The sequence below is a fragment of the Amborella trichopoda genome, chromosome 9 (assembly GCF_054954075.1).
Source record: "Amborella trichopoda isolate Santa Cruz 75 chromosome 9, AtrichopodaSantaCruz75HAP2 v2.0, whole genome shotgun sequence".
In the NCBI taxonomy this organism is placed as follows: domain Eukaryota; kingdom Viridiplantae; phylum Streptophyta; class Magnoliopsida; order Amborellales; family Amborellaceae; genus Amborella; species Amborella trichopoda.
This window is the reverse complement of record NC_142344.1, coordinates 29,076,193-29,103,047: the sequence shown is the minus strand read 5'-3', so window position 1 is coordinate 29,103,047 and position 26,855 is coordinate 29,076,193.

Below are 26,855 nucleotides of genomic sequence, written 5' to 3'. Positions count from 1 at the left end.
TAGGCTTGGATGATATAGATCTAGTGTTAAGTTGTGTAGATCTAGGCTGAGGGATGAAAGATCTAGGGTTTTAGGGTGAAAGAAGGTTAGATCAAGGTTTTGACAGTTAATCTCTGATTAAAATTGACTGTAAGGGTTAGATCTCACTAGAACTGAGCTAAAAAGGGTGAGATCCAAGTTTGGACGATTTAGGTCGGATTACATTTGACTTTTAATAGTCAGATCTAACTAGATTTGGGCAGAAGAAGGCTATAGTTTTGGACGATTTAGATCTATTGGAAAATGTGAAGATAAGAAAGCTAGTAGAAACATAAAAGAAAATGATAGAATAAAAATCACACACATTTTTTAGATCCTCCCAAGTGGCTTATACGCTATTTTTCGATTTTCCTCTTTTTTTGTACACATCTCCTCCGATTTGAGACAAACCTTAGACCCACTCTCAATTACTGAAACTGATAGTATTGTATACACAATTCAAGCCCTTGAGTCATTTGATGGAGTGGCTCTAGATGCCCTAGACCTTCTTGGCCACAGTGGATTGAGCATCTCAACTAATCCCTCATGAGCTCTACATGCTCAGGAGACTGCTCAACCCCGTTGTGTACTTTCACTTAGCTCATCTAATAAATTATAGTTTTCATGCATCTATTGTGGCACAGGGTCACACTTGAGTAACTAACTTAATCATCCATGATTCTCACATTCGACTATCATACAGGCTACATGATCTAGTGAGAAGACATAGATATATGGATCAAGTCTATTCTTAACCATAGAATCTCATATCGATTTTATTATTGAGGCAATAATCACACACCTCTTGCATGTCTCATCCTCCAGTGTCCTTAATATTGAGGGAGGTCATCTGTGAGAGAAGCCAGGTCTGAAAAGTCGGTGATTCAGATTGAAATGACACGATCCAAATCGAGAATCAACGAAGCCGGTCCGGTTCCTATCATATATCGGGAACAGGCTTGGTCAGCTTCCCCCTGAACCGGTCAACTCACTGATAGAACCAGTCAGTTCTGTCAGAAGTCAGTCGATTCTGTCATATCAAAACCGGCCGATTCTTACCTGAAAAGGTTTGAATGTAGAAACTTGGTAAGTGTATTTTTGAAAAACAAAATCAAGGAATATTAATTTTTTTTTTTAAAATGAGATGCAACAACCTACACTGTATTTTTAATCTAAAAATTTATTACCTTCACGTGGGTGTTTGAAGACATTTTCAACACCTTGGGTCCTCGATGTGGAATAAAAGAGAAACTGGTCAATCAAGCCTTGACATACAGTGGAATTCCCAACAGTCTCAGAATTGCCCTAGAACGGGTCAAAATCTTCCTAAGCACTCCAAAAGGTCACGTGTCAAGTTTCGTCGTAATCCGACATGTCTAAGGCAGCACAGACAAAGAAACAATTTTGGAAAAATTAGCCTATAGTGTCTTGAAACGGACCCTGTAACCAGAACTCTATTTTTTGTGCATCAAACAGCTGTGGGACCACCGTCATTAGATCCGTCGCAGTAAAAAACTCTTAGGAGTAAAGTTTCAGCTTAAAAGGATATTTCAAGACAACGTTATAGGGTGAAACATTAAAAAGGGGTAGGCTGCACGCTATTCCCGTGCGGCCTCCCTGCACCAATCTCCATGAAAGGAGACTGGTTTGCACAGTTACAAGCAATAACTTTGAAGACTCGTATCTCACTCGTATTGAATCAGATCATGCTCAAATTTGGTGAGCGTGTTCATCTTGTCAAGATGAGCGTTTTGATATGTGGCACACCTTGTGACGATACCCGAGCAAGGAGAAAAACTGGAGAGAAATTGGTGATTCATGAAAATAGTTGCAGAAAATTCAGCAGCAACACGCCTTGCTCGAGCAGCCATATCACGGTGCACGCGTACCCGATTGACTCGAAACCAATTGCATTATATACATAAGGTCCGAGCCTATGTCTGGTATTAACGCCACATAAAGTTGCGTTAAAGTTGCTGCAGATTTTGACCGTCAGATTTCAAGATCCGACCAAAAGCCCAACACGACTAAATCTTCATCTGGGTACAAAATCGAGCTGCGTTTGTTGCAACGTGATCGTGACGACATGCTCAATGCAATTCAGTAAAGAAACCAAAGAAAAAAAATCAAGAAATAATCACACTATCGGTCAAAAGTTTTCAAGATCTATATAAATTTCGAGTCGCATGATCATGGCCTAAAACACGCGATCCATAGCTCGAAGTTGGTATCAAATCGATCGTCATTCCGAGCCAGACAAGAAAGCAATTATCTTTCGGTGAAACGGACGCCGGAGCAACCCCAAATCATCCATGAAAGATCACGCACGTTCTAGGGCAGCAGCAGGGACTGTTTTGAAATTTCATGTATTGTTGGGCAAGGGTAAAACAATCACTTTGCACCCATTTTTAGATTTTATTTTAATTCAATTAAATTATAATTATCATCAATTAGGTTAAATTTTACGTATCCACCCATGTTTGGGCCCAATTCTATAAATACATGTTAAACTTAATTATAAAAGGACCCCTCATTTTTCAATCTCATGAATAAAATTTTAGAGTTTTCACGTCGAAATTTTTGACATGTCTTGGAGAGAGAGAGAGGAGAGAGAAAAAAAGTTTGGTACCCTTTGGTGAAGGTAACTTTCTCTTTCGTCCTCTCATCTCTCTTTCTCTCTCCTATCTTCTCCTCTCTCTTTCTCTTTCCTCGCCTCTCATCTCTTTCTCTTCCCTTTTCATCTCTATCTTTCTCTTTCCTCCTCTCGTCAATCTTTTTCTCTGTCTTCTTCTTGTCTCTGTCTCTCCTCTTCTTGTGTATCTCTTTCTCTCTCTTCCTCTGTTCTCTCTCTTTTTCTCTCCTCTTCTTATCTATCTCTTTCTCTTTCCTCTCTCTTTCTTGATCTTCTTTATTCATTTTCCTTCTCTCTCTTCTATCTTTCCTTTCTCTTTCCTAATCTCTCTCTTCCTTCTTTCTTCCTGTTCTCTTCTTTCTCTCTCCTCTCCATTCATGCCCAACGGAGCCTATAGCCAGGTATGACGTCCTCCTACGCCTGGAACATAAATAGTGAGTCGAGCCTTAACCCGAGTGGAGGGTTGGGCCTCTGTCCAAATTCTCTTGTCTCTTCTCCTATGTCTTGGACAGCGAAAGCTCATCGCCTTCCATGTTTTTTTCTATTTTCTCTCTCCTCTATCATGGATGGCAGAAGTTCATTATCGTCCATTTCTTTCTATTCTCTCTCATCTTTCATGAATGGCGAAAGCTCATTGCCGTCTATGTTTTCTTCTATTTTCTCTCTCCTCTATTCTATCTGCTTCTTCTCTTATCACCCCAAATCCTCATCTCGTTCCTTCCATTTCTTCTTTTGAATGCGCATGTTCTTGTGCATTCGCTCAAAGACAAGGTGGGGTCCATTGACCTACTTCTCATGTAAAATTAACCATGTGTGTATGTGATTGCAGAAACAGGAGAGTACATGACAAGGGAGGCGATTTCGAACCAGTTGTAGGACTGGAGGGACTTTCTGTCACGATCTAAGAGGGCACCCACACGAGTCAGCCTGAGTGAGTCACGGACCCAGGTGAGGTGTGTCCCACCTCACATTAAAATTACTCTCTCATCAGTCGGTATACCTGCCCTTGTTTCCTAACAAGGTTCCCGAGAGAGTGGCCTCAAGTCTCGAGTTCCTCTGAAACTCGAGACACGTGCCACCAGGTCATCCCGACTTGGAGGGCGAGATCAAGGCTCCTAACCAGCTTGACGACTCCACTGGGGACACACTACCCCTTTGTCGGATCGTCCTTATTTGGCTAATCTCTCATTTGTTTTTTATTTTTCTGCACACACATGGCTTCTAGTTTCTTAACCTGTTTATCCAGATCGGGGATTTTCTCATCCTCGCATTCATGAGCGCCCCTCAGGAACAGGCTCCTTGAACTTCATTCCCAACTTTCCTTCTGAGCAAAGATCCAGTGTCAAGCTCCCAGGTCTTAACCTAGGTAGGTGTGAGAAGGGACTTAAAAGTCCCTAACTCCCCATCTCCTAGCTTTGGTGGAACCTCCACCAAAGCACTCTGCATTGGTGGCACACACGCCACCACACACATCATGCACCTGGTTATAGACAAGTCACTTGCCGATTGTATTGCCGAGCTACGTCGAAAGGCTGCCTAGTCCCTTTCTACAAAAGGCAAGCAAGTTGCCGTTGCTTATGTGGGTCACCATAAGGATGGCCCCCATATTCCTGCACCACCTCGAGTCTCTATGATTAGAGGCTCGACACATCGAGGTGAAGACCTTGGGGCCTCCACCTCTAGTACACACCCTAAGGCTCATGGATCATCCACTCGAGCGACACCTCAGGGCAACCCTTATGCTACCTCGAGTCAGTGTTCAAGATCAGGCCTCTTAAGGACAGGTCCTGCACACGTTATGCATGTGCATACCACCACTCGGGGCAACGCCGTCACTGTGTCAACCTGATTACACGGAAGACGAGCCCCTCGTCCTCCTACTCAGCACATACTAACGCACCCTGTAAGGGGCAGGCTTCCACCTGTTCTCTTACGGACACCTGCTCGCAGTTCTCGGCCTCCTAAGGCCAGACCACCTGTTTGAGTCCGGGTTGACCCCCAAGTCACCCGTGATCCTTCTTCAAGGGGCGCACACACGTTGCTTTCACAGACCACCCCTCGCTTCTTACTTGGGCACCCTCATGAGTCGATCTTTCCCCCGCCTGTCCCTTCTTTTTCGGGCAAGCACCTCCAGCCCTGGTACTCGAAGACCTTCCCAAGAGTACCATCTTGAACCAGCCCCGTCATCTTGATCATGCCTTTGGAGCTCATAAGAGAGCTCGAGGAAAAGACCCAATGGGAGATCAAGTCCTTCATCCTCCCAGGCCCAGGATGACCCCAGTTCTTGGCCGACACCCATTGCTTCACCTGATGGAAACAACTCTTTCTTGGGCAAGAAGGCCGACTAGTTGCAGTCCCGATCGCAGTTCTGGCATGAGGTCCATCAAAGCCTCAAAGCTAAACGCAATAGGAGTCTGCAAATCTTGACTAGGGAAGCAACCAAGACGGTCGGGGCAGCCTCTCCGAGTGACCCTCTTCATCAAAACCCCCTTTTACCCTCTTCAGATGACAAACCCTGAAGAAGAAGTGCGTGAATCCTGCACCATGATCAGTGTTGTAGAAAATGACCCAACCACTCAGCAGCCACGGTCCTAAGACCGTCAAGACCTGGTTCTCACGCGATCGACATATAAGACTCGAGTACAGTCAGGGCATGTTGAGCCCTTGCTGACCGATCTATCGCTCGTGACTCTCTAAGATTGGAAGCTTTCAACCACATCAAAGGCTGATCGCCTTGAGGAAATGGTTAGCGTTATGGTTGTTATAGACCCTAATGACAACTAGGAAGAACGCATGGACAGGTTCGAGTAGATGGTGCGAGTGATGATGTATAAGATTGATTGCATGGAAAGCACACAGTTCTCAGTCAATGTATCCCCTCATGAGGCCGACTCTCATCACTCGGATGATGCAGCTCCAAGGCAGCCTCCTCCTCCTCCCTCACAGGAAAATTCCATCCCTCACCTCGTCTCACAGGCAGACATCGATTCTATGGTAGCCCATAGCTTAAAGAACAGATAGATTCCAAAAATGCAGGGTGTAACGCTTTACCAAAAGTTGTATCCCTCTTACATTGATCAGGTTCCGTTTCCCTCAAACTACGGGAAAGGGAAGTTTCACCTGTTTGATGGTACAACCTCCCCACACCAGCATATCGCCCATTTCCAAGTGGCATGTCGAGAGACAACAGCTGATGGGAGACTTCTCCTCCGTCAGTTTGTTGAAACCCTTGATGGCCCGGCTTTTCAGTGGAATGCTCGGCTCCCCACTAATTCAGTACATACTTGGGAGGAAATGGAGAAACTGTTCCACCAACGCTTATATGAGGTTGAGAGAGAGGTCCAAACCATCGTGCTTCTCACCTTGACCTAGGAAGTTGACGAACTCATGGATCAATTTATAGCAAGATGGAGGGATTTAGCCACTCGACATCCTAATCCTATGCCTGAGAAGGAAGCAGTTCAAACCTGTGTGCGAAACATGAGACCTGGGATTACTCTACATGTTGAGGCCTCCAATCCGACCTCCTTCTCAGAGCTAATCTCTAAGTCAGTTCGTATAGAAAGCCTGTTACGCCACTATAGCGGGTCACGATAATAGTCTGCAAGCTTAGGAAACAACTGGGGCAATGGTAGCTCTCGAACCAATGCCCGGGGTAACCAATAGAAATGAGTAATCAGTGCAGCCGTCACTGTCAGTGATCCAAAGAAGGCTTCCTTCTCCAAAGGGGTAAGCACAGTGAAAGCGCCTCAGGTAGGAAAGCAACAACAGTCATACCACCGGGTACCTCCACCTGCGAACCTTAATCGAGATGATTATTGGACCAGGTACAAAAATAAAGTCTACCCTTTTGAAAAGTAGTGGGTCCATGCACTACTCCTATTATTACTCGAACAAAACATGATCGAGTTGCCGGAGACCAAGTTCCTTAATCAAGCTGGACTCGACACCCATGCGAATCACTGTTCTTATCATCGGAGGATAAACTACCCCATAGAGGAATGCTACACATTAAAAGACATCATCAAAGCCCTGATTCAAAAGGGTTAGATAAAGCTTGAAGAGTTAAAGAAAGCATTTGGGGCAGCAGAAACTTCCTACGTAGTGACAGTCCAAGAGGAAGACATATCCTTCGCGTGTTGTTCGTCATGATGCTTAAAGAAGGCCTCATCACACCAAAACTGGCAAGGCAGCCTCGATGCCTTGCTCAGGGAACTAAGAACCACTGGTGCCTATACCATCAGACATGGGGCCACGACCTAAGCGAGTGATCCAGTTTCCATGACATAATTGCGAAGGAAATACAGGCGTGCTAAGAAGCTTGTAACGTTCAAGAAGAAGACCCCCAAGTCACTGTTCCACTTGTGTGAAAGGGCCTCCTGACACAAGACCCTGGTAATGATGATTCAGATCACGTTAAACCCTCAACTTCCCAGCCATGGATATTCCAGCATGGGCGGAGCAAACTCAAGTTCTTAAGGCGAGAAGCAGGTCATCAAGCTAGGGCTGTTCATAAACCTAGCGAGACGAATCAAGCAGTTCTACTGAAAACCAGGACCAGACGGGCACCAAGGGCTGCTCGTCGGAGAAACAAGACTTTTGAACACCAGTTGAGCAAGAATTTGTCAGGCCTCTTCCCCCATAACCGACCTTACAAGACTTCATCCCCGGTGTAATCATCCTTCGTGCCTCATCTCATCAAGAGGATATCCCTGAGTAATCTTCTACTTGGGGCACGTCCAATGAAGGTGACGACGTTAAAAACACCCCCTAGCGATCTAAGTAGGAGAAAGACCTAAAAGACTCCTTGCACACGTCCAAATTTGGTGATGATGCAAAAAGCTACCCAGATCGGTCCGATGAGGGGAATGAACTTAAAAGTCCCTCACCTACTGACCTTTCTTCTTCTTCCTCTTCTTCTTCTCCCTCCTCTTCTATGTCCCCTACAGGTACAACTCGGGAATGTCCAGACTTCAAGGCCCTTAACAGAGAACTTGAAGGAACCAATATAAGTAGGATGCAATGGAGGCGGTTGAAAAAGACACTAGCCCAGGCAACTGGATTCTTAATAGTTGCTGACGCCTTGGTGGCTCGAGCCAAGTCAGAGCCATCTTCCTCCACAAAGAAATACAAGAAGTCAAAACCAAAGAAAGCTTAATGGCCCCTTGCGTCCGACTTTGAGCAGAGGCAAAGAGAATCGAGAGGGAAAATCTTCTATCCTCGGGAAGTCTGTCACATGGTGCAAATATCTAAAGCATCACCCAGCACGGGGCAAATGAGCCTGAGGTCGGGGAAAATACTACAACCTCCACCTCAGAAGCCAGGCATCTTAAAGTTTCCAGGTCCACTACTTCTCCCTCACTCGAATACTTCAAACAATTTACCCATCCTCCAGCTCCCTGGGCTTCTTCCTCGCCCAAATGCCCGAGACAATCCACCCGTCCTCCAATTCCCTGAGATGCCTCTGGTCCCATATACCCAGCCATCTCCTAAGCCTCAACCTCAAACCTCCACTACGCTAAAATAAATCTCGGTCACCCAATCCTCCCAGATCACCCAAACCAAGCTAGCTGCGCAACCAAGCCAGCCAGCAGGCCAAAATAAACCTCCTCCACCAAAACCTGCTCCTCAACCTACTATACCACCCAAGCCAATGGCAGGACCGGGAACACAAAAGGCTGACGTGGAAAAGGTGAAATATGATGTGATAGGGCACTTGAGGAAGCTCGCAGCCCTTCTCAGCATCTATGATACTCTCATGCTCTCAAGGGACTATCGTATGGCTTTAGTTTAGGCTCTTTCTAATCCACCCAACCTACTCAACCTACTATACCACCCAAGCCAATGGCAGGACCGGGAACACAAAAGGCTGACGTGGAAAAGGTGAAATATGATGTGATAGGGCACTTGAGGAAGCTCACAGCCCTTCTCAGCATCTATGATACTCTCATGCTCTCAAGGGACTATCGTATGGCTTTAGTTTAGGCTCTTTTTAATCCAGAGGTGTGCGAGGCTGAAGTGGAACCCATCAAGGTGGACCCATCAATCTTGAGTGGATGTATGCCGATCACCTTCTTAGAGGATGATCTACAATTGGGAGAAAAATGTCACAATCGCCCTCTCTTCATGACTGGTGAATTACATGGATGCCCCATCAATTGAATTATGTTGGATGGAGGGCCAGCAGTTAACCTTAACCCAAGGAGAATCCTCACTCGATTGGGATTAGGCTCTGAAGATCTCACTCCGATGCATATTACAATCCAAGGATTCAACCAGTCAGGAGAAAAGCCAGCTGACACTGTTCGCCTTCGTCGCAAGATTGGTGAAGGTGTCTCAGTTTCATGCAATCTTTGCAAGAAGAGGAACCTAAGTTTACTCCTGAGATAGAGGAAGTCATGGGGACAAGACTCTTGGCTCCAAAGGTCATGTACATATTGGACCATCAAAAAGTCCTGCATGTCCCTATTGCACTCTTGAAAGCAGAAATGGCGTGCCAGCCACTGCGGAAGGTCCTCCAAACCTCGATTGCTATAAGTGAAGAGGATGCTCCTCATCCCATCGCAGGGTTAGTTCAGACCAGTAGTTAAGCACATGTTCTGTTCTTCCCTGATTCTGTGGGAGGAGAGCAGTTTGAGAAAGGACAACCTTCCGCCCTCAAGGACAGGATCCCCTAGTGGAGTTAAGAAGAGAAGTTCGCAATCTCCAGAGCCAATTGAAGGTTATGCGTATCGCTTCAAAACATTTAAAGGAGTTCGTGCCTGAGACCAAGAGCTATAACAAGCTTGAAGTAAATGCACCTTCAATAGAAGCCAAAGCCCCTCCTGATTGGACTACTTATAATGAGAAGGCTCATCAAATAATGAGAAAAATAAATTATGAGCCCTTGTCCAATCAAACGTTAAGGGGAGAAGAAGCAATTACTCCCCCATTCGGGGTCATTCAAGCCACAACAGCTTGTCGCAAGACAAAGCAAGTCATATGGTATTCTGTCTTATTCCCTTGAGACAATGAAAATTTTGAGAGGCGGTCAAGCCCAAAAGAAGCAAATGAAGTGCAGCGAAGAAAAAGAAGAATGAAATCATGCAACAAAATGAGCCAGAGGAGAAAAAGAGGCATTTCATTTATAAATTCAAAATTTTTACAAGTGTTGGCATATGGCAAAGAAAGGACACTCTAAAAAATGATCAATGATCTTATTGATCTCTGCTCTGGATGCTGCAGAAGAAGCCTTGGCATGTTGAATACGCTCCTTTAGTTCAACCACCATTTGAGCCTCCTCTTCCACCGAGGCGGTTTCCAACTCGATGGTGCGAATGAGCGCTGATAGATCCTCAGCCAAAGAGGCATCCAAGGCCTTCTTCTGACTCATCTCCCTCTCAAGATCATCAAATTAGATCCTCAGCCTCCGCATCTCCATCCTTATGGCTATCATCCTGTTAAAATAGGATCTTCCTTCCATCTTGAGATCGAGTTGATGAGCAACCACAACAACCTTCTTCTCTGTGCAAGAATATATTCTCTCACACTGACGTATGATCGACGCCTCCAAGGAAGCCAGCTTGCTGGTTTCTCCCTCATCATGCCGGATGCCCCACTAACCATAAGCCCCTCCTCCTGAAAGATGTTTGGGCCCTCACTATCCATGACCACAACCCCTATCTCAGTCGGGGCAGCAACCTCCTGAGGGACAGAGGTCCTATCAGTGTCAGGTTCCTTTCCTTGAGCAGTAACCTCAGTGCCTTCAGTCTCATTGATCTCCATTGGAGCTGGATCTAGCTTAGGAATCACTTTTGGATTTAGAGGCGTTACCTCAAGTTCCGGTGTCACCCCTCGATCAGAAGCAATGACAATAGGCTCAGAGGGGCCAGATTCGTCTACCTCAGTTTCTAAAGAGGCGAAAAACAATTCAGGAGAAGCAGAAGATGATATAGAAAGAGAAGAAGGTGACTCAGACGGGGTAGCAAACGAACCAGAGACAGAAGATGAGGAGCTATCTCTTGATTCTAAGATGACTGGAAGTTTCGTACCCCTACGTCTTCGAGCAGGTCTGACAGCCCGAGGTGGTGCACGAGTGTTGGTCGGGGCAGAGTGCTTCCTTTTCCTCCCTCTTGCTGGAGAATGAGCAGCCGCCTCAGAACTCCCCTCTCGAGAAGAGACTGTAGCAAGAACACTGTGTGGGTCTCTCCCTATCATGGCATTCAGATCTTGGACTGGGTGCCCTTCATGACCTGGGACCTTTTGACCCTCCTTCCATTCGAAGATAGAGGTAAGGTTGTAAAAAAAACTCCCCATCTTCTTCTCCATTGCAAGAAGATGAAGTTTCATCTAACGCTATCCTGCGAGGTACCCCAAGAGCCTCCCAATTCCAAGGGTAATCCAAGGTAAAAATCTTTCCCAGAGGAAGAGTCCTGAGCATCTTCTTCTGCCTGGTGTCTTAACGCCAATTACAGTTCTCCCCTTTCCAGGGGTGATCAGCAACCCAGTACCCCTTGTTGGTAATCCTCCACCAGCCCGCATAGGCCTCGATCGCCAGCACCCTCCTGTCGAAATGTGGTACCACATATTTGCTAACTTCAGTCATCTCCAAACACGTGGACCATGCGGTGCGGATATGCTCTGCTCTTCCTTCCTCCCTATGTTCACTATGCCGTGACGCTTCTGAAAGAACACAGAGAAGGGGCAATTCTGATCAAGACCGTGCTGACGAGCAAAGAGATGGGGGAAGTACCCTTCAAGTTCGGCACTGAATGGGCTACTATAGGCCAAAACCTTACCTCGGATGCTTAAAATAAACTTGAGCTCCTTGATGGTTGTGGAAGCACCATCCAGTTCCTTGCCCTGTTCATCAATAAAGGTGCGGTCAGTAAAGCCCCCAACTGTAAAAGCGACCCGACGCATGCTGGAAATTTTATTCGTCAACAAGTTACAAGCTTCCCTCGGGCTATGAAAAATGGCCTTCTGCTCAGCAATTATCATCAAGAAGGGGCACATTTCCTCCCTCGAGCCCTGACTTTGGACATAAGTGGCAGGGAAATAGGCCCCTAGCCACCCATACATGTAATTGATGGAGAATGGTGTCTTAAAGTCCCCAGGGAAAGCTTCGCCTCCCACAAGGCCATTGCCCCCTTCCTTGCCTTTGTAGGATTTTCCTCTAGAGATGGCTCACAATCCGTCGTAGATGCTGCATATAACTAGTTGTGCGAGGGCGTACTGCTGCCCCCTTGCCATGGCGTAGGACACATAGAATGTGCCTGGACAGATGTCATCTGCCCCTCCAGGAATAGCGAACTTGCATAAAAACAGGGCCAAATAAGCAGCCAAAAAGACACAGTTGTCATTGGTTTGCTCTTGATAAACGGGAGGTGTTCCCTTCACAACTGCATTTCCCTTTCTCCTTGAAACAACTGGGCCAATCTCTTCGGGGTAATCCCCGCAAAAGAATTTCACCCACTCGGTGAAAGTCATACGACCACTGCTAGACTTGGAGTGAAGTAGTTGGTATATATCAAAGATCTCCTGAAGACCAGCGGCGGTTCCTCTCCCCTTAGGCGAGCTCCACCAAAGATAACTAAGTTCTGAGGCACGAACTCATCATATATTCCTTCGATCAGCAGAAGGTCGATGATGAAATGAAGATCCAATAAGGAGATTCTTGCCTCCCCAAGCCCAAGGAGCCATGTGTTGCTAACATGACTCTATGTCTCCAGCAGTATCTTAACATTATTGGAGCACCGATCGTAGTAGCTGCCTGAGCACTGCACAACAGCTAATAGAGAAGCACGCTCAAGAATGGTTCTGTGTGACCCCAGCACCTTGGTGGTCCATGAAGAATATCCTTTTACATACTGGTGCTCCCCTTGCACTCAGAGACCAGAAGAAGACCATATCAGCCCTTTGGTCTTCACCATTCTCTTCCCCAATGTGGGCAAATTTGTGTCAGATGCCACATTCCTGTGCATGCAATGAAGAAGGGCCACCCCTTCTTCGATACTGACGTTTCCATCATTGTCTGCTCGGACCTCAAAACGAACCAGGTCAGTAAGAAAAGTGACACTGAGGGGCTACTCTGGTTTGCATATTGGTTCTGTCAACCAAATGGGCTCGCCTTTGATTAGGCTCTCCCTGGTAAAATCATCGGTGTCAAGCTCTCCTTCCCTCGAAATATTTTTCACGTCAAGGATTCTATAAGAAGGCCTGGCCATTATATAAAGCCTAAGGACTCACTGCCGCGTGCGAATCGCTAAGGCACTGACTATCGTCGCGTGTGAAAAGGTACTGGCTAGTGTCGACTGTGTTCTCAAACGCTAGTGCCGGTTGTGTTTGTCAAGGCCCAGCACTGGCTGTGCTAGCACCGACTGTGTGCTTAAAGGTCAGGGCCAACTATGTTCTTAAAGGCCTAGCGCTAACTGCGTTCTTGAAGGCCTAGCGCCGGCTATATTCTCGAAGGCCTAGCACCGACTGCGTTTCCCAAGGGTTGACACCATTCGTGTCTTCAAGGGTTAATGCCGGCTGTGTTTTGGTCATAGCCCAATGCCGCCTGCGTTCAAATCCTTCACACGTTCCACAGAGTGTGCATGTGTCGCCTCGAGCCTCGGGTGCACCGCCTGACAATTGCCACCCACGACGTGGTTTGACGCGGATGGCGATCGTTACCTCCCAGTGACCCTCAATCCCTCGGGACCTCCTGGCTACTCACTGGGAAACTCGTCTCACTGGCTGAAAATCCACTGTTGCACCTTCCCCTCTTCTCCGATCAGCAGAACACCACTGAAAAACCCACAAAGGCTAGCAGAAGTCCATTAACAGTCCCATTTTCTCCTTATTTAATACTCCAAAACTATTGCTGGAATCCCTGCGTTAGTCAGCAGACTTCCTACTTCCTAACTCAAGCAAATAGCAATCCTCGCCAGTCGGACCTTGCTTTCGCACCGGAGTTCTCATGGGAAATTTCTCACTGCCTTAGGTAAACTCCTGCAAACCCTCGCAGGTAAGCTCTGCATGCTTGCCAAAATTCTCGTTGGAAGCTCTCTCACTCTCACTGCTAAATGCCTTAGCCGTTTTACCTTTGGTAAAATGGTAAAAATGACGTTTACCCCCTTATATAGGTGATGTTTCCTCAAAGTGCCCTTAACAAGTTGGGAATTCTAGGCACATCCCTGAAGACCAAACGGCAATTGGTCGGACCGGGTTGGGCTCAGACTCGAGGCTCGAATGGAGGCTTACCACCGCCCATGAAGCCCCATGCATCAGAGATTAGGACTGGGTAGGGCTTAGGCCCGAGGCCCGAACACAGGTCACCGTCGTCTGTGTAAATTATTACCAGCGTTGTCTGTGTAATCTATCCCCAACGCCGGCTGTGTTCTCAAGTCTATCGCCACGTGTCTTGTCACTGCCCACGCTAGTGCCGCGTGTGTTACCTTCACCCGTGCTAACTCCATACGTGTCAATGCTACTATCGTTCAAGTCTACTGCCATGTGTGTGTTATGCTCCCCATGCTAGTTCCGCGCATGTGCTAGCACCGCGCATGTGCTAGCACCGCACGTGCTAGAACTTGGTCACCGTCGTGTGTGTCCTACCACTATCCCTAGTAGAGTTGCACTTAGGCCGTGATCTGACATCCCCAGTGGAGTTGCACCCAGGCCGTGACTTGTCATCGCCAGTGGAGTTGCACTCAGGCCGTTGTACCCAAGTCGTGATCTGTCATCCCCAATTGAGTCGAGTGCAGGCCACTGTCCCTCATCCCCAGTTGGAGTCACACTCGTACTGCAGCCCATTATACTCAGTGGAGTTAGGGTCATTCTTACCTCTTGAACCACCAGTGGGTCTGTTTCACATCAAGTCCTTTTTCCTTTGCTATCTTATCCCTGAGGAGTCTGATTACCTTCCATAAGCCTATTCTCCATGGAGTCTCACGTTTTACCCCCTGAGAGTCACACTCACACCCTAATCCCCAGTGAAGTCTGCTTCCGTTAGCCACTCCTTGTAGGGCCACCATCTCCATCTAAGCCCTCTGCTTGTGTATGGCCTTCACTACTTTATCCCCAGAGAGTCAAATTACCATCCACAGACCTATTCCCCATGAAGCTTCACCTACATGGCTACCCACAATGGTCCATGCTGCATGACCGTAAACTGCACAACCATGATCTAAACTATATGACCTTAAACTGTAGCAGAGGTCGAGTTGCACGACCTTAAACTGCATGGTCCTAGCTGCATGATTTTAATCTACATAGCCACGGTCCAAGCTATATGACCTTAAACCATAGTGCACATCCTGACCGCATGACGTTAAAAGGCTTAACACCATTGTCCAAACTATATGACCTTAAAATGTAGCAGAGGTCTAGTTGTATGACCATAAACTGTATTGTCCTAGCTACACGACTTTAAAAAATAAAGCCACGGTCAAAGCTATATGATCTTAAACCATAGTGCATGTTCTGGCTGCATGACATTAAACTGCTTTGCACAGGTCTAAGAGGCATGACCTTAAACACACCCCCACACACGCTAACATGCCTTTTACATGTGTCTTCATGAATGCCTTCCCTAACTGACCCGTTCGTGTATGCACCACCTTCATCAACCTCCCCACTAAATCCATCTTCCTTCATTAGCGTACATCATTCCCCAGTGAGTCTCACCTGTGCTCACAAAACGGAGAGCCATTCCGCCATCCATACTCTCTGTAAGCTTGTGGGTCATTACTTTCCATCATCCATACATCATCCATCTGTCGCAGGCAACCTCGTGCCATCTCCTCAAAAGCTAGTCAAACCACCACCATACTCACTCCATGGCCTCCACAGACTGCCATTCATCACCACAACGGTCTAGCTATATGACCTTAAACTGTAGTGTACGTCTTGGCAGTATGACATTAAAAGGCTTCGCGCAGGTCTCGAAGGCATGACCCTAAACACGCCTTCTCAAAAAAAAAAAATGAATAATGGGCATGGTTTCTACCTGAACAAGGGAACGCCATGAGTCAAATGACGGACGTGCATGGTCACAAAATCATGAGTAAAAGAGTTCCATAAAATAAAAATACAGGCACAGTGAAATCCCCAAAAGGGCACCGTGAGTAAAAATGAAAAAATAAGGGTGGACATGGCAGTAAGGTCATGGGTAAAAGAGCCCCAAATAAAAGGAAGTTGATGAAAACTGTCTCTACGACACCGCTTCTCAAGTCCAAGTGAAAATCCATAAAGGACGTTTGGACCAATAAACATGTTGATGCGGCATACGCCTTATAAGCGGCTTCAGCCAACATTCAAAAGAAAAATCCCTAGTGTCAGAATGTCTTGATATCAGGACCCAAAAAGATGAGCTTCAAGGAAATATTCCGACAGCCTAAGTCCATTCGCAAAAAGGACTCGAAGGATAGAAGACTCGTCAAGAAGGCACGACAATTATCATGAAGAAGAGCACCATTCCCACGAGGTCACTAACGCACTCCAAGATGCTGAAGGTGCTCCAAGAAAGCCAAGTCAGCCAGACCTTGGACCTGTTATGCAGTAATAGGATTGAGCCCTCAGGGGTCGCCTCGGACAAAGAAGAGAGGTATCCTGATTATTGAAACTGCTAGCAGTAAGCAAGGGTTATGCCCAAAGATGGTCACCTCGATAAACTGAGGTACCCTGTCTGCCAAGCAAAATCTGGTGCGAAACACAGACGGTTGCCAACATAAGGCCCTTCAGCGGACCATCCAGAACAAATAACAAAACAAACAAACCTAGACTAAATGGGAAAAATTCCCTTAAGCATGGCACTCGACCACCAGATGGGTCTGATTCTGACCAACGAGGTCCATACAAAATCCTTAGCTGTTAGAATCGCAAACAGTCCACACGAGAGTGAGGACTTTGATAGGATCCCTCAAAAAATCTCTTCTTCCAAAGATCTGAGCATCCTAGTTACAACATTGCGTGGATCTCCTTGGTGTTCACATGGTCCTGTGTCTAGGAAGCCAAAATTAATAAATTCGAAGGAAATTTTCTGAATGTTGTCATTCTCACTTCTCTCAAAGCACAACATTCGACAGGGCAAGCTGTTTGAAGACATTTTTCAGCACCTGAGGTCCCCGATGTGGAATAAAAGAGTAGTCAGTTAATAAAGCCTTGATATATAGTGGAATTCCTGACAGTCTCAGAATTGCCCCAGAATGGTTCAAAATCTTCCTAAGCACTCCAAAAATTCCTCTGCCAAGTTCCATCATAATCCAACATGTTTAAGGCAACGCAGACAAAGAAATAATTTCAGAATAATCAGCCTCTTGCAACCTGAAATGGACCCCATAACTAGAACTCTATTTTCGATGCGTTAAACAGCTATGGGACCACCTCCATTAGATTCGACACGGTCGAAAACCCTTAAGGGTCAAGTTTCAGCTTAAACAGATATTCTAGGATAAAGTTATGGGGTGAAACATTAAAAAGGGGTAGGCCGCACGCTATTCCCGTGCGGCCTCCCTACAACAATCTCTATTAAAGAAGACTAGTTTTCACAGTTGTGAGCAGCAACTTTGAAGACTCGTATCTAACTCGTCTTGAGTTGGATCGCGCTCAAATTCGGTGAGCGTGTTCGTCTTGTCAAGACAAGCGTTTTGATATGTGGCACACCTCGTGACAATACCCAAGCACGGAGAAAAAACTAGAGAGAAGTTAGCGATTCGTAAAGACAGTTGCAGAAAATTCAACAGCAACATGCCTCGCTCGAGAGCCATATCACGACGCTCGCGTATTCGATCGATGCGAAACCAATTGTATTATGTACATAAGGTCCGAGGCTATGTCTTGTCCGAACGCTGCGTATGACGAACGGTTGGATTCGACACACAAAGGCGTTAAAGTTTTTGTAGATTCCGACTGTCGAATTTCAACATCCAGCCAAACACCTAAGACAACGAAATCTTCGTCCGGGAATGAAATCGAGCTGTGTTTATTGCAACGTGATTGTGACGGCATGCTCAGTGCAATTCAACAAAGAAACCAAAGAAAAAAAAATAATCAAGAAACAAGCATACTATAGATTAGAAGTTTCGAAGATCTGTAAAAATTTCGAGTCGCATGATTGTGGCCTAAAAACCCTATCCAGGGCTCGAAGTTCATGCTGAGCCTGACAAGAAAGCAATCATCTTTTGGTGAAACGGACGCCAGAGCAACGACGAATCATCCATGGAAGATCACACACGTTCTAAGGTAGCAGTAGGGACTATTTTAGAATTTCATGTATTGTTGGGCAGGGGCAAAACCATCCTTTTATACCTATTTGAGATTTTATTTTAATTCAATTAAATTGTAATTATCATCAATTAGACTAGATTTTGGGCATTCACCGATGTTTGGGCCCAATTCTATAAATACATGTTAAACCTAATTGTAAAAGGACCCCTCATTTTTTAATCTCAAGAATAAAATTTGAGAGTTTTCACGTTGAAATTACAGGCACGTCTTGGAGAGAGAGAAGAGAGAGAAAAAAAAGTTTGGTACCCTTTGACGAAGGTAACTTTCTCTCTTCTCCTCTCATGTCTCTTTTTCTCTCTCCTTTCTCATCTCTCTTTCTATCCTCTTCTCTCATCTCTCTCTTTCTCTCTCCACTTCTCATCTCTCTCTTTCTCTCTCCTTCTCTTATCAATCTCTTTCTCTCTCCTCCTCTCATTTATCTCTTTCCCTTTCATTTATCTCTTGCTCTCTCCTCTTCTCGTCTCTCTCTCCTCTTCTTCTCTTCTCGTCTATTCTCTTTCTCTCTCCTCCTCTCTTCTCTTTCCTCTTCTTGTCTATCTCTTTCTCTTTTCTCTTTCTTTCTTGATCTTTTTTATTCACTTTCTTTCTCTCTCTTCTATCTTTTATTTCTCTTTCTTCACTTTCCTAATCGCTCTCTTCCTTCTTTCTTCATGTTCTCTTCTTTCTCTCTCTTCTCCATTCATGCTCGGTGGAGCTATCGCCAAGTATGACATCCTCCGACTCCTGGAATATAAACAGTGAACCAGGCCTTAACCCGAGTGATGGGCCGAGCCTCTATCCAAATTCTCCTGTCTCTTCTCCAACGTCTTGAACTACTAATGTTCATCGCCGTCCATGTTTTCTTCTATTTTCTCTCGCCTCTGTCATGGACGGCGGAAGCTCATCACCGTCCATATTTTCTTCCATTTTCTCTCTCCTCTGTAATGAATGGTGGAAGCTCATCGCTGTCCATGTTTTCTTATATTTTCTCTCTCCTCTGTCATGGACGTTGGCAACTCATCGCCATCCATGTTTTCTTCTATTTTCGCTCCCCTGTCATGGATGGTAGAAGCTCATCGTCGTCCATATTTTCTTCTATTTTCTCTCTCCTCTATCATAGACGGTGGAAGCTCATCGCTGTCCATGGTTTTTTATATTTTCTCTCTCCTCTGTCATGGATGGCAAAAACTCATTACCGTCCATGTTTTCTTCTATTTTCTCTCTCCTTTGATATGGACTGTGGAACCTCATCACCGTCCATGTTTTCTTCTATTTTCTCTCCCCTTTGTCATGGACGGTGGAACCTCATTGCCGTCCATGTCTTCTCTCTCATGTTCTCTCTTTCTTCTGTCGTGGATAGCGAAAACTCATCGTCATCCATGTTTTCTCTCTCCCCTATCATGGACGTCAAAAACTCATCACCGTCCATGTTTTCCCTTTCTCTGTCTTCTGTCATGGATGGTAGAATCTCATCGCCATCCATGTTCTTTTCCTTTTCTCCCTCTTCTGTCATGGACGGCAGAACCTCATCGTCGTCCATGTTTCTCTTTTCCTTTCTCTCTTCTTTCTCTCTCTTCTTACTTCTTTCTTCTCTCCTCTATTTCCTTCTCTCTTTTCTCCCCCTCTCTTTTTTCTCTCTCTTCTTTCTTCTTCCTCTTTCGTTTGACCAAGGAAGATTACGATAAGCACTGTCATGGTAATCTTGTCATTGAGCAGTATTGCCGTCGTGCCGGTCTGAGTTACCGTGCCCGTCTTGTTGCCACGATAGGCTAGCTATATTGTCAGGACTGGGCGGTGATAGTTTTGTTGTTGAGTAGTATTATCGTAGTGCCAGTCTGAGTTACCATGCCCGTCTTGCTACCAGGCCGGGTTAATCACTTGCTGGTCTAGCTATTGTGTTAGTCTCTCTACTTGGTCAAATTCTTTCTTCCCCTTTCCTCTATTCTATCTCTTTCTTCTTCTCTTATCAACCCAATTCTTTTCTCTCTCTCTCTCTCTATCTCTCTTCCCCCCCCTTTCGCAACACACTGTCTGCCCCACGTAGCAACCCACATCACCAATAGACGCGCGGATGTGAGGGAACCCATGGGCTGCAACCCTCAGGTTCTCTCACATCCCTCTATCAGCCAACCAGCCCCCTCGAGACAATAGCCATAAGGAGGGACAGCCAGATCCCATACCGATCCTAAGCGACAAAGAGAGAGAGCAAAGAGGTTGCGAGCCTACAGGGAGTCTTTGTCCAAACCGTGCTAGCCCCATTGTTGGTACCTATCCGCACACCAGAAGCCTTGGCGCCCGCATGCCCCACACTGGCGTGCGCCCTCAACTCCTCACGCAAGTGACCCAGCGGTTATCCGAGAGAGGGTTCTCGTATCGACCCCCACGAGAACCAGGTCCGACTAAGGTCATGTACTTAGTCTAAAGCTTTGCAATAAAACTAGGGATGAAAAAGAAAATATGTCCCATGTACCCTATGATAATGCCATTTCAGGCTTATGTATGCCACATTGTGGAAAGATGGGACATCTCCTATGTGATAGGACTTGTTATCACCATCAAAGCAATCCAGGTCCTGAACATTGGTAGGCCATGAAGAGGATACTTTGATATCTCTAGGGATTCGTAGATTACGCATTGGACTTTCAAGGAAATGATCTTAGATTACGATGGTTTAGTGACATTGATTAGGATGGTGACCTGAGTGAGTGTAGTCGACATTAAGATGTGTCTTCACTCTGGGAGAAGGAGCTATTTTCTACTGCAACAAGAAGAAAACATGCATGGAACTATCGACTATGGAGGTGGAGTATATTGCTTGTTGTGTAGCATCACATGAAGGCGTGTGGCTCAAATGGTCCCTACAAGCTATAGGGGTTGTATATGACCATGTTTTATGATAACATAGCAACATTGGCTTCCACAAAAGATCCCGAATATCATAGTAAGACAACACATTCATATCAAGTATCACTACCTAAGAGATGTCATACAGAAAAAGGAGATATTCATGATTTATATACCTATGAGTAGGATGATTGTAGTGCTCCTGAGTAGGATGATTGTAGTGCTCCTGAGTAAGCCTGTAGCTAGAGAGATGTGCCGGGCTCATGTCAAGGGAATGGGATGTCCCTGATTATTTTTATTATGTACTAGCCTTATTTATACATGGATATTGTCTTTGTTTTTTACCATTTATGTGAGTGATGGAAAGTACTATGAATTGTTCAAGACACATGATTTTGATTCCACATTTACACTTATGCACTAGGACATATGTTCATTATAAAGAAAACTCATTACAGGCTAAGGTATGCTTCTTGCCATGGTTTAAAAAAATAGATCGGTAACCCTGTTCGACCACCCTAAAAAACTATGTCGGATCAATAGATTGGTGATCTGGATCAGAGAATCAATCGGACTGGCCAGTCTCGACTCAAATTTTTTTAAAAAATCACTATAATTTTTTAGAAATCTAATGTTTTAGGTTTATAAAAGAAATAATGGTAATTCCGTTATGGTTTTCATTAATGTTTCAAAATGTATATACTGAGAACATGTCTCATGTTGAGTATTTGTTGTCTATAAAATGAATCTCTCTAATTTATTTTAATTTGTTTATTTTTGTATCAACTTTGGAATTTTAATTTATGAAAGAAGCTATTAAGCGATGTAAAAGGGAGAGAGAGAGAGAGAGAGAGAGAGAGAGAGAGAGAGAGAGAGAGAGACCCAAAGTTTCTTTAATGATGTGGGGAAGAAAAGGGGACAAATATCTCCCACATAAAAGATTTTGTATAGCAAAAGTGTGCATAAAATGCCCACACACATTTCATATCTGTTGGAGGGTTAAAGCAATGCACATTCATTAATGTGTGACGTGTATGTCTAGTTGGTGGGCCCCACTGGTTAGGTACCTTTATCTCGCCCTCCGGGTCGAGATGACCTGGTGGCACGTGTCTCAGGTTTCAGAGGAACCCAGGACTTGACACCGCTCTTTCGGGAACCTTGTTAGGAAACAAGAAAAAGTATACCAACCGATGAGACATGACTTTTAATGTGAGGTGGGACACACCTCACCTGGGTCCATGACTCACTCGGGGTGACTCGAGTGGGCGCCTTCTTAGATCACGATGGAAAGCCTCCAGTCCTACAAATGATTCGAAATTGCCTCCCTTGGCCTGTACTCCTATTAGAGAGAGAGAGAGAGAGGGGTTGGCGGTATGACCTGGTTTAGGAGAGAGGATGAAAGAGTCTGCACACTCGGAGGCATCTACGGGCCCACGTGCTTAGAGGTATTTTCTCTCCCTCAAAGTTTTCTCTCTTCTCTCGGCTGAACTAAGGACTCAAAAGGAAACGACAAGAGGAACAAGCGTAATGCCTCTGTTTTATATTGGGTAAATACCTTGCCCAAAGGATTTTTTTCAGCCTTGTTTACAAGTGACTTAAGCCTGCTTATATAGAGGATTCACGAAATAGGGGTGAATGCTAAAAAACAAAGCTTAATTATAATTTAAGAAATTGGGAATAAATCCTGAAATTAGGTGCAATGACCATAATGTCCATGAGATATTTTTTGCTAATGACGAAGTCATTCCTACATGCAGGTTGTTTTGCCATGGCCAGATCTTGGAAGCTTTTTCTGTAACTTCGACGATAGTTCAGATGATTCGTCAGCATATCCTCATTATCCTTGCGACTCTAAGCATTTTGATGCGCTTTAGTTGTGCTGTGGTGGCCTTTTCCCATGAGGTGGAAGTTTAGTCATATTTGTGAACTTCTTTCGCCAATGCACTTTGACCTGTGATGTTTTGGCTCTTGGCTTTGCTTACAAATGAGAGAGGAGATATTTGCAGTCATTTTGCATCAAGTTTGGGCTGATTTCATTCTGATTTGCGTTTTTACGTACTTTGGGAGGTCACCGGAAAGAGGGATTCTGACAACTGGGCAGATTTACTTCTTCTGTAATCTTGGGACATGTATTCATCAGACCTTGGATTAAATGCAAGAGTCATACCAGTTTGCAGGTCTTTGCTAGGTGGTTGCATTGAAGTCATCCCCTTGGTGATCCGATGCTTGGAAGTTGAGCTGTGCTTCACTGAATTCAAGGCTACTTCTTCTTGAACCTTGGTTTTTGTGATTTTGCGGGCACCTTCTTTTTAGGAGAAGTTTGAGTCTAAGTCGTGCCACAGTGTATGCCATAGGTCAAAATGACGAGGCTGTCATGATCTAAAACATATATGGATCTGGGACCTTCCTAGTTTCAGTGGAAGGCGCCATGGGTTCTTGAAGCTGCTCTCGAAACATGATGTTGCAGTCTCCATGTTTGGGGACTGGTTCGGTGAAGTCGTACTGCGCTAATGTGAAACCCGCCTGTTGCGAGGCCGCTTGTGCGTAGACCCTTTTCAGGTAGTCTAATGAGCCCAAATTTGGTCCCCAGGGGTTTTCCATCATTCTGAATGTGATGGTTGTGGTCTGATATAGTTTTGCAGCTGCTAGCATAGGGATACAGTGTAAGGTCCTTCCTTTTTGAGATGGCACTGTACTCAGGTCATATGGCTTGAGGCTTTATTTTACGGCACAACTTTGGCTTGCCAGTGTCACGTGTACCCGCAGGGCTAGGCTGTTGCCAACTCTCTCCTTGTTTTCTTGGGAGATGTCAGTATGTAAAAAATGATGTACAAAAACTTGTCTCGACGGATGTTGCACAATGAAAAATTATCGTCGAAGTTCATCTGGCAAATCCTCACTAAGATATGTTTATTTCCGCTCAACAAATATTTTTTTTCTCGATCACAGGCATCAGCACAGTCCTTGAGGGGTAGACCTTGCTGAGATTTTCCCTTGACCGGGGGGTGATCAAAGTGGCTTCTAACAGACTGGTGCCTTGTTGAGGGGCTTTCTTTGGGTTCTGTCAGGATATGTTTTATGGGAGAACGCGCTGATAGACTGCCTTGTGTGGGCTTTCGACACCATAGCAACGAGAACTCCTGGTGGTCCAACTAGTGAGTACCTTTTTTGTGGGCTTTAGCCGAACCTAGTCCATTAAAAAAAAGGGAGTCGATGGGTGCCTTTTGAGGAGTGTTATCCCGATCTAGCTAAAAGAAAAAGGGAGCCAGTGAGTGCTGTTTAAGGGATGTTATCCCAACCTGACTAAAAAGATTTGGTGCTTGCTCCAGTTGACGGGTGAATTTTTTGTGGGCTTTATCTCTGACCAACGAAAGCGCCTGGTGGTGAGTTTGTTTTGACAAGCAGGTTACCTCTTTTGTTCCCATCCTATATGGTCTAGTCGAGGGCTTTCTGCGTGGCCTGTACCGAAAAGTCTAGACTTGATAGGGGAGGGTTCCTTAGGCGGTCTCTTTGTTGAGGAGACTTCACCATACATGTTGATGATTGATGTTGGTGGAGGGCACTGGAGCCGAAATGTTTTTTGGATGGCACATGGGTCGAAAGTTTTTGTTTGGAGGTGGGCTGGAATTGGAAACCCCTAGTGATGGGTTTGTTTTGACAAGAGGGGTACCTCTTTGGTTCCCATCTTACTGGTCCAGTTGGGGTTTTTTTTGTGGCCTGCATCAAAGAGTCTAGACTTGATGGGGAGGGTTCCTGAGGTGGTCACTTTATTGAGGAGACTTCACCCTACATGTCGTTGATTGATGTTAGTGTAGGGCACTGGGGCCGAAATTTTCTATTAGATTGCACAGGGCCGGAATTTTTTTGGAGGTGGCACATGGGATGGAATTTTTGATGACACAAGGGCCCCTTAGTGATGGGTTTGTTTTGACAAGCAGGGTACCTCTTTGGTTCCCATCCTACTGGTCCAGTCGGGGGCTTTTTGTGCGGCCTGCATTGAGGAGTCTAGACTTGATAGGGAGGCTTCTTGAGGCAGTCTCTTTGTTCAGGAGACTTTACCCTACATGTTGGTGATTGATGTTGGTTGGTGGCACTGGGGCCGGAATTTTTTTGGATGGCACAGGGGCTGAAATAATTTTTGGAGGGCACATGGGCGGGAATTTGTTTTTGATGACGTAGGAGCTTGAATTTTTTTTGGAGGTGGCACAGGGGTCTGAATTTTTGGTGGCACAGGGACCGTCGAAATTTTAGATGGCATAGGGGCCAGATTGTTTTATGGCACTGGGGCCGGAATTTTTGATGGCACAGGGGCTGGGATTTTTGATGGCACAGCGGCCGAATTTTTTGATGGCACACAAGCCGGAATTTTCTGGAGGTGGCACAAGGGCCAGAATTGGAGTGTGGTTTAAGCGCCCTTTGCAGGTTTTCACTTAATCTAGGTGGGAGTGGCACCACGAGAGTTGTTTTCACCAAGTCCCTTTGTTGAGGCATTTTTACCCATGACTTCGAGGTCATGTCCGCCCTTTCGATTTCCATTTTTACTCATGGTGCCCTTGCGGGTTTTCGCCATGCCTGACTTTCTTTATTTCAGGACTCTTTTACTCTTTGCTTTGTGCCATGCCCACCTGTCATTTTTACTCATGTTGCTCTTGCTGGTTTTCACCATGCCCATTTTTTTTATTTTTTGACGATTTTACCCATAGCCTTAGTGGCTATGTCCGCCTGAAGCTCTTTTTTTGTTTACTCGAGATGGTTTCCATGACGCCTGGTTTCTCTTTTTTTTTGAGGGGCTTACTTGAACAGTGAACCTTGCAGATGTGGTATGGAGGTTCGGCTGGGCTACCAGTTGATGTGACCGAGGCAAGGTGCGTCTGCGTGGGGTGAGGTGTTGCCCCGAGGTACGAGGTCTTTTGACCAGCGTGGGATGTGTTCGGGCAGGGTAGAGTGTTGATGCCCGGGGTGCGGCTTGCAACCCAGGCGGGATGTGCTCACACAGGGTAGAGTGTTGGTGCCCGCGAGGCGCTTGTGACCTTGACGGGATGTGCCCACGCAGGGTAGAGATGGTGCCCACGGGGGTGGCTTATGACCAAGGCGGTACGTAGGGTAGATGTTGGTGCACGCAAGGCTGACATGTCTTTACGAAGATGGTGCATGATTGACGAAGCGCCTGCAATTCGATGCAAGGTCGGAGAGAGAGTGACACTTGGACGAAGGGGCGACGGAAGAGATTTGGCGTGCGATCCATTGATTATATTTTATTGGTAGCAGGGTGGCAGAAGATTTGAATGTTATGCTTCGAATGTGTCACCTGGAACGTGAGGCATCAGACGGTTTTAATGGCCATAGATCAAGGCACCGTTGTGATGACACATGTCCATGTGGTTGGACGACGTGCTGCTCGGGAAGGGCTGGCTGTCAGGTCCCGGCTTTTGGGGTGCGTCATAGCGTTAGGCGTCTGGTTGAAGACGTTCCACCCAGTGGAAGGTGGCAGCGGGGGTGTTTTGTTCAGGCTTTTGCTTGCAACTACTCCCTTTGACCAGCGCTAGACTCTTTGCCTTTGCAAGTGGCGAGAAAGAGCAGGCGGAGATCACCGTTCTTTTCAAGGTTTACTTGAAGAGAGTGATACTGCTTCCTAAAAAATACCATTACCGTGAGAAGGTGGCGGAGCTCTTGAAGGGAAAGGATTTATTCTAGAACATATGTAACTTTTTCTTGAAGGTACAAATCTTATTATACCATCATTCTTGTAATCCTTTTTGTTCATGAAATAAAATCCTCCTTCGCATTGAATTCTCCTTGTTTGCCTTATGGGCCCGTGTGTGCGGCCATCACGCCACTTTTCTTTCCTTGGCTCAGTTCTTATCCTTGCTGATGACGAGGATAAGAAATGGTCGATGGAACACTCGTCTTGCCTGTGGGGCCGCTGCTGCCCTCGTGACTTGGTGGTTGAGACACCCTTGCGGGTTTTTGCCCTAGCCCTTAGGGTATGCGGCATTTCTGATTTAGCAAGGGCCACCCCTTTTTTTTTATTTTTTTATTTTTTTGAGACCATAGAGTGTCGTGTATGTGTGTAGACGGGACAAGGAACGAAGTCCGCTTGTCTGCTCTGTGTAGTGGTGCATGAGTGTGC